The following is a 10,423-nucleotide window of genomic DNA, read 5'->3' as shown; positions in this document are numbered from 1 at the left end:
TTAGGTGTTCTGTCTCCGCCAGATCTTTTTTTTTTTTTTCACCCCCCAGCTGCTAACTCTGTATAAGGGCTTTATCTGTCCATGTATGGAGCATTCTTCACATGTCGGGGGGACGGGGATCCACTCATTCCGTTCTTCTAGACAGGGTGGATTCAAAATCTTTTCCTCTCATCAACTCCTCTCCTCTAACTGACTGTCTTCAGCCTCTCTCTCATCGCCGCCATGTTGCATGTCTAGCTGTCTTCTACCGCTATTTTCTTGTTAATTGCTCTTCCTATCTTGCTAATTGCATGCCTCCCCTCCTATTGCAACCTTCCTGCACATGACTTTCTTCTTTCTCTCACCCCTATTCTGTCCACCTCTCTAATGGAAGAGTTAACCAGTATTCTCAATAATGTATCCCTTTTTTCTGGTATACTCTGGAACTCCCTGCCTGCTTCTGTGCTTCCATCTTCCTATGACTTGAATTCCTTCGAGAGGGAAGTTTCAAGACATTTATCCTTTATTTTTTTATTACCACTTTGGACCCTTTTCTTGGACTGGCATCTCAGTGGGCTTTTTTTTATTGGATTTTTGTTGCCCTTGGCCAGTGGCCATCATGTGTATATATATATGTATATATATATATATATATATATATATATATATATATATATATATATATATATATATATATATATATATATATATATATATATATATATATATATATATATATATATATATATATATATATATATATATATATATATATATATATATATATATTTTTTATTTTTTTTTATTTTTTTTTTTTTTTCTCTTGGAGATTTTTTTTATTTATTTTCTTTTATTTATCTTCTATCCTTTATGTCTTCTTTATGGTCTTTCAACTTCTGGTTCAGTTTCTGTGCTGTTGTTCCCCCATGGCATTCTCTCAGGAGGTGGTATAATGGACCTCCATCTGTTGCCTCCTGCAGATTCCTTGGTCTTCCGGTATAAATTCTCTTGCCATTATAATTTTCTACTGCTCTAGGGCTCCTAAAGTTTGTCATCTGATGAGGTGTTTTCCTTAGTGTCAAAATTTTGACTATGTTGGACTAATTTTAATTAGATTTTGACCATAGTGAAGGGTGAGTTCCCGGAAAAGATTTGATCCCTTTTAGTTACTGTGACGTTGTCAGCAGTAACCTAACCATCATTACTCTCCTTTTACTCTGATTCATTTTCCTTAAAATATTCACTTATGCACGGAACAATTTTGTCACAAATTAATTCTTCCCTTCTATAAAATGCACACCATCAGATGATATCTGGTTCTAACAACACCAGTGATGCACACATTCTCCGGTCCATGTTAATACCTCATATAGCCTAATATCATAAAAAAAAAAAAAAAAAAGGAGCTTGGTACTCTACAAATCCTTACTTCAGTCCCTGGCACATCCAAATCCACAAAATTAACTCTTTCCATTTCCCTGCTAAGGACGTCTCATTTCAGATAACATTTATCTCACGCACAGCTGAGCCACCAGTGTCACGGGGGAGTGGGGGGGGTTGTTTGAGGTTTCTTTCTGTTTCTTTTTTTTAATTAAAAGGGCTTAATTAAAATTAAGGATTTGATTTATAGTTGGTATAGAATGTTTCTGTTCATATACATATATATATATATATATATATATATATATATATATATATATATATATATATATATATATATATATATATATATATATATATATATATATATATATATATATATATATATATATATATATATTAGATTAGATTAGATTAACTGTCACCAATCATGTTTTCTGACAAATAATTTTGACCGTGTTTTTTTTTTTTTTTATGGTAGCGTTTTGGTAGGAGGTCCATAAGGCACTGGAAAACTCCATGACAACCAGATTGAGTTCTATTGGTGTTAGTTTCTAAATAACAAATGTTTCAATTTATTTTTATCATTTTTTATTCACAATTATATTTTTAGAAATTAGTTCTGTTACCTTGGAGTTGTGGGACTTCCTCTACTGGGAACAATGATAATTAATCAGTTCATGATAATAAAATTTATATAATAAGCTATAACAAGTAATTAGTGCCTCAGGGTTAGGTTAGGTTACCTTAATTTTTGGTAGAAACCATCCCATTTGTGTAGCTGTTACATGTAATTCTGTGTGTATCACTTAATCTGTTTACATCCTAAATTTTGTGTTTTACTCCTCATAAATAGATAAATGAATAAATATGTAAATAAGAAAATAATAATAATAACGAACTGGCAAAGATAATTTTGCATTCTTCTTCTCTCTGTGGACAACGATGTCAATCAGTCTCTGGCACAAATAATGAATACATGTAGGAAAAAAATGGTTATTTTCATATGAACAAAGCTTTTAAACAATCCAGAGTTTCGAGGCCTGACGAATGTACCTGAGGACAACAATGTCTATCAGTCTCTGACGTCAAAATCTCGCGCCCGGCATTATATATCGGCCACCGTACATCTCAGGAACTAACCCTACGCCTAACTATAAGTATTTATTTATTTATTTTTATGGGATATTCTCAGTATTTTAGACCCCTTCTACTTTCGCAAATTATTCTTTAACATTTTTGCTAATGATCCCACGTATTCATGAGTCATGGAAAGATTGGTTTCCGCACCTAGCTGCTTCTATTAATGGCTCTGTAAATTCGTCTACAGAAACGACTTACCATTATATTGTGTTTGGTGAAGAGAAACGTCTCCCATTGTCGCACCTCGTGTCTGTATTCTGCAGAGGATTATGTAAAGACTCTTATCCACACTTTTCAGACAATTCGTGCATCTGTGTGAGAGAGACTTCAAGCTTCATGAGCGAAGATGATCACTCGGCAGCCGTGTCCCTTGGTGTTAATGACACTGTCTTTATGGCCTCACCTCTACGTCCGTCAAAATTAGAGCCTAAATTTTCAGTCTCTTTTCTTGTTACTGAGAGCCTTTCTGGCAATATATATATATATATATATATATATATATATATATATATATATATATATATATATATATATATATATATATATATATATATATATATATATATATATATATATATATATATATATATATATATATATATATATATATATACATATATATATTATTATCATTATTATTATTATTGTTATTATTATTATTATTATTATTATTATTATTATTATTATTATTATTATTATCTGCCTTTTATGACATACACAAATGTATCTTAACTTATTTTTCAATTTCTGTGACCTGTGTGTCACCTAGAATGCCTTGACATATTATTTAATTCAATTGTTTTCTAGCAACCATAAATATATATATATATATATATATATATATATATATATATATATATATATATATATATATATATATATATATATATATATATATATATATATATATATATATATATATATATATATATATATATATATATATATATATATATATATATATATATATATATATATATATATATATATATATATATATATATATATATATATGACGGACACTGGTCAAGGGCAACAAATATCCAATAAAAAAATAAAAAAAGCCCACTGAGATGACACTCCAAGAAAAGGGTAAAAAACGGCCGTCAAGAATTGAAGGATAAGTGTCTTGAAAACTCCCTCTTGAAAGAATTCAAGTTATAGGAAGGTGGAAATACAGAAGCAGGCAGGGAGTTCCAGAGTTTACCAGAGAAAGAGATGAATGATTGAGAATAAGAGTTAACTCTTGCATTAGAGAGGTGGACAGAATAGGGGTGAGAGAAACAAGAAAGTCTCGTGCAGCGAAGCCGCAGGAGGAGGGGAGGCATGCAGTTAGCAAGATCAGAAGGGCATTTAGCATGAAAATAGCGGTAGAAGACAGCTAGATATGCAACATTGCGGCGGAGAGAGGCTGAAGACAGTCAGTTAGAGAAGGGGAGTTGATTAGACGAAAAGCCTTTAATTCCACCCTGTCTAGAAGAGCGGTATGAGTGGAATCCCCCCCCCCAGACATGTGAAGCACACACCATACATGAACGGATAAGGCCCTTGTACAGAGTTAGCAGCTGGAGGGGGGTAAGGAAAACTTGCGGAGACATCTCAGAACACCTAACTTCATAGAAACTGTTTTAGTTAGAGATGAGATGTGAAGTTTCCAGTTCAGATTATAAGTAAAGGACAGACCGACGATGTTCAGCGTAGAAGAGGGGGACAGTTAAGTGTCATTGAAGAAGAGGGGATGGTAGTCTGGAAGGTTGTTTCGAGTTGATAGATGGAGGAATTGAGTTTTGGAGGCATTGAACAATACCAAGTTTGGTCTGCTCCAATCAGAAATTATAGAAAGATCAGAAATCGGTCTTTCTGTGGCTTTCCTGCGTGAAATGTTTATTCCTGAAGGGTTAAATGTCTATGAAAAGACATCATCAGCGTAGGAGTGGATAGGACAAGAAGTTTCGTTTAGAAGGTCATTGATGAATAATAAGAAGAGATTGGGTGACAGGACAGAACCCTGAGGAACACCACTGTTAATATATATAGGAGAAGAACAGTAACCGTCTAGCACAGCAGCAATAAAACGGTCAGAAAGGAAACTTGAGATGAAATTACAGAGAGAAGGATTGAAGCAGTAGGAGGGTAGTTTGGAAATCAAAGCTTTGTGCCGGACTCTATCGAAGGTTTTTGATATGTCCAAGGGAACAACAAAAGTTTCACCAAAAAATCTAAAAGAGGATGACCAAGACTTAGTAAGGAAAGCCAGAATATCACCAGTAGAGCGGCCTTGACGGAACCCATACTGGCGATCATACACAAGGTTGTGAAGTGAAAGACGTTTAAGAATCCTCTTGTTGAGGATATATTAAAAAGATTAGAAGAGACACACAATTAAAACAATAGGACGCTAGTTTAAAGGATTAAAACGGACAGGCTTTTTAGGAACAGGCTGAATGTAGGCAAACTTCCAGCAAGCAGGAAAGGTAGATGTTGACAGGCAGAGGTGAAAAAGTTTCACTAGGCAAGATGCAAGTATGGAGGCACAGTTTCGGAGAACAATAGGAGGGTGGAGGAGAGGGAGGAACAAACCCAGAATCGTCCAAGGTAGAGTTTTTAGCAAAGGTTTGAGCGAAGAGTGCAGCTTTAGAAATAGATGTGATAGCAGTGGTGCCATCTGGTTGAAATAAAAGAGGGAAAGAAGAAGAAGCAAAGTTATTGTAGGTATTTTTGGCTAGATACTAGAAGTCACGAGAGGAGTAAGTTCTTGAAAGATTTTGACACTTTTTTGTTAATGAAGGAGTTTTTGGCTAGTTGGAGAACAGACTTGTCATGGTTCTGGGCAGAAATATAAAGTGCATGAGATTCTGGTGATGAAAGGCTTAAGTACATTTTGTGGGCCACCTCTCTATCATGTATAGCACGAGAACAAGCTGTATACAGTCAAGATTTAGAAGGATGAAGTCGAGAAAAAGAGTGAGGAATATAAGCCTCCATGCCAGATACTATCGCCTTTGTTATCCGCTCATCACACAAAGACGGGTCTCTGATACGGAAGCAGTAGTTATTCCAAGGAAAATCAGTAAATTACCTCCTCACGTCCCCCCAACTAGCAGAGGCAAAACGCCAGAGGCACCTTCACTTAGTGGGATCCTGAGGAGTGATTGGAGCGATATGACAAGATACAGATATGAGATTGTGGTTGGAGGAGCCCAACAGAGAAGAGAAGGTGACAGCATAAGCAGGAGGATTAGAAGTCGGGAAAAGGTCAAGAATGTTGGGCGTATCTCCAAGATGGTCAGGTATACCAGTAGGGTGCTGGACCAATTGCTCTAGGTCATGGAGGATAGCAAACTTGAAGGTTAGTTCACCAGGATTGTCACTGAAGGGAGAGGAAAGGCAAAGCTGGTGGTGAACATTGAATTCTCCAAGAATGGAGATCTCTGCAAAAGTGAAGAGAGTGAGGATGGATGGAGGTTAAGTAGTTAAAGAATTTCTTATAGTCAGAGGAGTTAGGTGAAAGATATACAGCTCAGATAAATTTAGTTTGAGAGTGAGTCTGTAATCATAGTCAGATGGTGGAAAATTCGAAAGATTCAAGACCGTAAGAGCGTGGGGACGAGAGCAATTTAAGTCGTTGCTCACATAAACGAAAGATACAGCTTTGGATCGAAAATGAGAATAGAGAAAGTAGAAGGGAACAGAAAAGGAACTACTGTCAGTTGCCTCAGACACCTGAGTTTCAGTGAGGAAAAAAAGATGAGTTTAGAAGAGGAGAGGTTGTGTTCTAGAAATTGAAAATTAGATCTACGACCGCGAATGTTACAAAAGTTAATGAAGAAAAGTTGAGGGGGGTGTCAAAACACTTAGGGTCGTCTTCAAAAGGGCAGTCAAATCTGGGGTCATTTATGGTCCCCTCCCCAGATGGGAACTCCGAGTTTGGTGTAGGAGTCGCCATGAATTTTGAAATTTTGAGTAAAGGGTGTGTGTGTGTGTGTGTGTGTGTGTGTAATAATAATAAAAATAATAATAAACGGTTTATTATTTAGGCAGTTGACAAACTGAAAATGTACATAGGGGATGGGGAAAAACTTAACATTAATCCTAAAGGTAAGTCTAATCTAGGAGGGAAATACTATTGATTGATGGCTCGCACCATGGTGGGAATCGCACTGAGTCTGTACCGGTCCGTGCGCGGCGCCTTCAGGGGCGTTATTCTGTTGTGGTGTCTGGTGGCACGGACCGGGCGAGGCGCGTCGGGCGGCAGCATGTTTCTGAGACGCGGATGATGCAGTAGTCCCCTCCCAAACTTCTCCAGAGCCTCTCGGTGTCTCGTGGATATTCTGGACAGACTCAGGGTGGTCAGGGCTTCTTCATAGGTGGTGTATGCAGGGCCAAGGATGACCCTGCACGCCCTTTTCTGCACACTCTCTAGCTGTATCTGTTGAGTGTGTGTGAGGGAGGAGGACCACGCTGGGGAGGCGTACATGAGTTTGGGGAGGATGAAGGTAAGGTACACCCCCCCTTAACTCATCTGTCGGCGTCCCCAGCGACCTGAGTCTGCGCAGCATGTACAGCCTGTAGGTAGCTGATCTCACGGTGTTGGCGACATGCTGCTTCCAGGTCAGCTGGTCGTCCACCGTGACTCCGAGAAGCTTGGCACATTGGACCACCTGGAGGGGGTGAGGGCCCACTGTAAGCCGGGGAGGGGGCACTGGTACAGAGGAGGTACAGAAATGCATCACCACAGTTTTGCTGTGGTTGATGGTCATCCTGCTCTCCTCTGTCCACGTCTGCAGTCGCTCCAGAATTGCTTGCAGTGGCGAGTAGTCCGGGTTCTTGGTGGAAACTGGGACGCCCACGGTGCAGTCGTCCACATACTTCCAGCGATGGGGAGTGTCGGTGAGGGCGTCGTTGATGAGGAGGAAGAAGCATAGAGGACCCATCTTGGTCCCCTGGGGGACTCCACATGTCAGCTGTTGGAAATTAGAGACAGAGCCCTGATAGCGAACGGCCTGACGTCTCCCTGTGAGGAAGTCGGCTAGCCACGCTATCAGATTAGGAGGGAGACCCAGACTTACTGCCTTGCTGATGACAACAGTGTGATCAACAAGATCAAAGGCTTTTTTGAAGTCCACAAAAGCAACAGCTAGAGAGGTGTTTCGCTTGTCCAGGTGGCTGTGGATGAATTCAAGGAAGCTGGTCAGGTAATGTGAGGTGGAGGTGGCTTTAATATTTCCGAATTGTCTGATATCCACGGTGTTACAAATTTTGGTGTAGGCCCAGTCATATACAAAAACCTTCACAAATAAGGCTAGGGATGGGAGTGATAGAGACTGGCCTGAGGTCATTGGGTGACTGCGGACTGGAAGTTTTGGGGATGGGGGTGACGTAAGATGTCTTCCAGTCCGCGGGGCAAGAGTGTTGGGAGAGTGAGGCGTTTATTATGGAGCATAGCGGTGTTGCTAGCTCTAAAGCAAATTCCTTGTAAATTTTTATAGGAAGGTCAGTGGGTGTGGTGGATCTGGGTTTAAATTTAAGTATTCTCTTAAAAACATCCATCGCCTGGACAGTGTGTGGAGGGGAGGGAGCGGGAAGATAGGCAGGAAGCGGAGTGGTGTGGAGGGGAGGAAAGGTTTGACAGATAGCAGCAAAGTGATCGTTCATCTCCTGAGCCGCGAGATTAGCAGGAAGGTGTGAGGTGCAAGGAAGAGATGAAGTGTGCTTTTGTAAGCCACACAAAGCTTTGATCTTAGCGTACCACTGTCTGTTGTTGGTCAGCTTGAGGTGGTGTATCTTGTCTGGGTAATAGCTTGCCTTTGCATTCTTAATCTCCCTGATTACTCTGTTTCTTAGTTTCCTGTAAAGGACCGGGCAGGAGTGGAACGCCCAGGTCCGCTGACGCATGAGTCTTTTAATGCGGGGCGTCATCCAGGGAGCATCAGACGGGTGCGTTGTGACGCTCTTGGCTGGGAAGTAGTGGTGGAAGGCTGCTGTGGTAGTGGCGACGTAATTTTGCCATTTTACGTGGACGTCCTCCTCATCCAGCACCTCGGTTCACGGGTGTTGTGTCACCCACTGCCCAAACTCCCTCATGGCTGAGTCAGGCATGGGGCGGTGGGTCCTGGTGACAGCTGACCGGGGGGTCGAGGTGGTGGGTGTGGGTGACCACAGTATGGAGAGGTGGGTGCTCCGTCCCATGGGAGGCAGCGGCTTGGGTGGCGAGTACTGCTGGCCCAGGTCTGTGAGTATAAGGTCGAGGATGGCTTGCTGGTGGGTTGGGAAGTCCACGACCTGGGTGAGGTGGAGCTGGTGTAGGATATCGTTGATATCTAATCTGTTAAAGTCCCCACAGATGACCAGCTTGGCAGCAGGATACCTCACCCTCAGGGCATCAGCAGTGTTGATGATGTGAGCGGTGAGCAACTGTGCAGTGGCGGCTCGTGGGGGGTGGTAGACGACGCAGACTATGATGGAGGCCGTGTTGCTAGGATGGGAGGGGGGCGTGACTCTCACCCACAGGGCCTCCACACCGGCAGGAATATCGACAGGGAGGTGTGAGGGGCTGAGGGCAGAGCGGCAGAAAACGGCCACTCCCCCCCCCCCCTGCGCCCTGACCTGAGGTGATGGTAGAGCCGGTAGTCCTGCATCGTGCACACCTCAGGAACAATCTGCCACGCCTCAGTAACCGCCACAATGTCCGCACAAGTAGATCTCACCGTCACAATCAATTCGTCCATCTTGTTGGCCAGAGACGTTGCATTAAATAAGAGGAGTGAGGGAAGACTATACCACGTTCTCGGCACCTCAAAGTGTTTGTATTCCCTCTTCTCCACCCTGCGGTCGTCTCTGGCACTGGAGGTCACTACCTTGATGGGACGCACCACACTTTTGCCTCCTCTCGATCCTCGGTTTCGAAATAGTTTTAAGGACTTAAGGCACTGTATCACGTTGGGTGGCGGGTACCCAGATCCTCGTCTACGACGCAGGAGGTAGTTGCGTTCGTACGTTTGCACTGAAGCACTCATTTTTCTTTATGTATCACACGCATTCGCTACAAGTGTTCACAAAAACAACAATCCCACCAGGTCGAGCCTCAAACTAAACGCTAAAAGTTGAAAACAGAAAAGTAAAAAAACAAAACAAACTGAGGTCACTATCACTAGGGGGCGGGGAAGGCCAACAAGCTGGCCGAGGCTGCTCGAGAGCGCCAAGGTCACACGTCCTGCCCGTGTGAGATCAAGACGGTGTGTGTGTGTGTGTGTGTGTGTGTGTGTGTGTGTGTGTGTGTGTGCGTGTGTGTGTGTGTTATTAGGTGCTTGTAGTTTTGTGTAGAGGAAAAGAGTTGTCTTTAGAGGGCAGGCTGTGATTGCCTACATGTATTTTGAGACAAAAAGGGAAATGTTCAGTGACGTCACAGCTGGGTTTAATGATAAGTTCACTGCACTCCCTGATCCAGTGCTTTAGACCTCAATGGGAATAATTATTGTTTCGGCAGAAGCCTACTACCTTTCCCTCCTAGATATATCTAAGACAACAGCCAAATTTCACCAAAATTTTTAAAAGAGGATGACCAAGACTCAGAAAGGAAACCCAGAAGGTCACTAGTAGAAAGGCCTTGACGGAACCCATACTGGCGATCAGATAGAAGGTTGTGAAGTGATAGATGTTTAAGAATCTTCCTGTTGAGGATAGATTAAAAAACTTTAGATAGGCTGGAAATTAAAGAAATAGGACGGTAGTTTGAGAGATTAGAACGGTCACCCTTTTTTAGGAACAGATTGAATGTAGGCAAACTTCCAGCAAGAGGGAACGGTAGATGTTGACAGACAGAGCTGAAAAAGTTTGACTATGCACGCATGCACGGATGCACAATTTCGGTGAAAAGTAGGAGGGACCCCATCAGTTCCATAAGCCTTTCGAGGATTTAGGC

The sequence above is a fragment of the Scylla paramamosain genome, unplaced genomic scaffold (assembly GCF_035594125.1).
Source record: "Scylla paramamosain isolate STU-SP2022 unplaced genomic scaffold, ASM3559412v1 Contig74, whole genome shotgun sequence".
Classification (NCBI taxonomy): domain Eukaryota; kingdom Metazoa; phylum Arthropoda; class Malacostraca; order Decapoda; family Portunidae; genus Scylla; species Scylla paramamosain.
The sequence above is the reverse complement of the archived record's forward strand: the minus strand, read 5'-3'. Positions refer to the sequence as shown.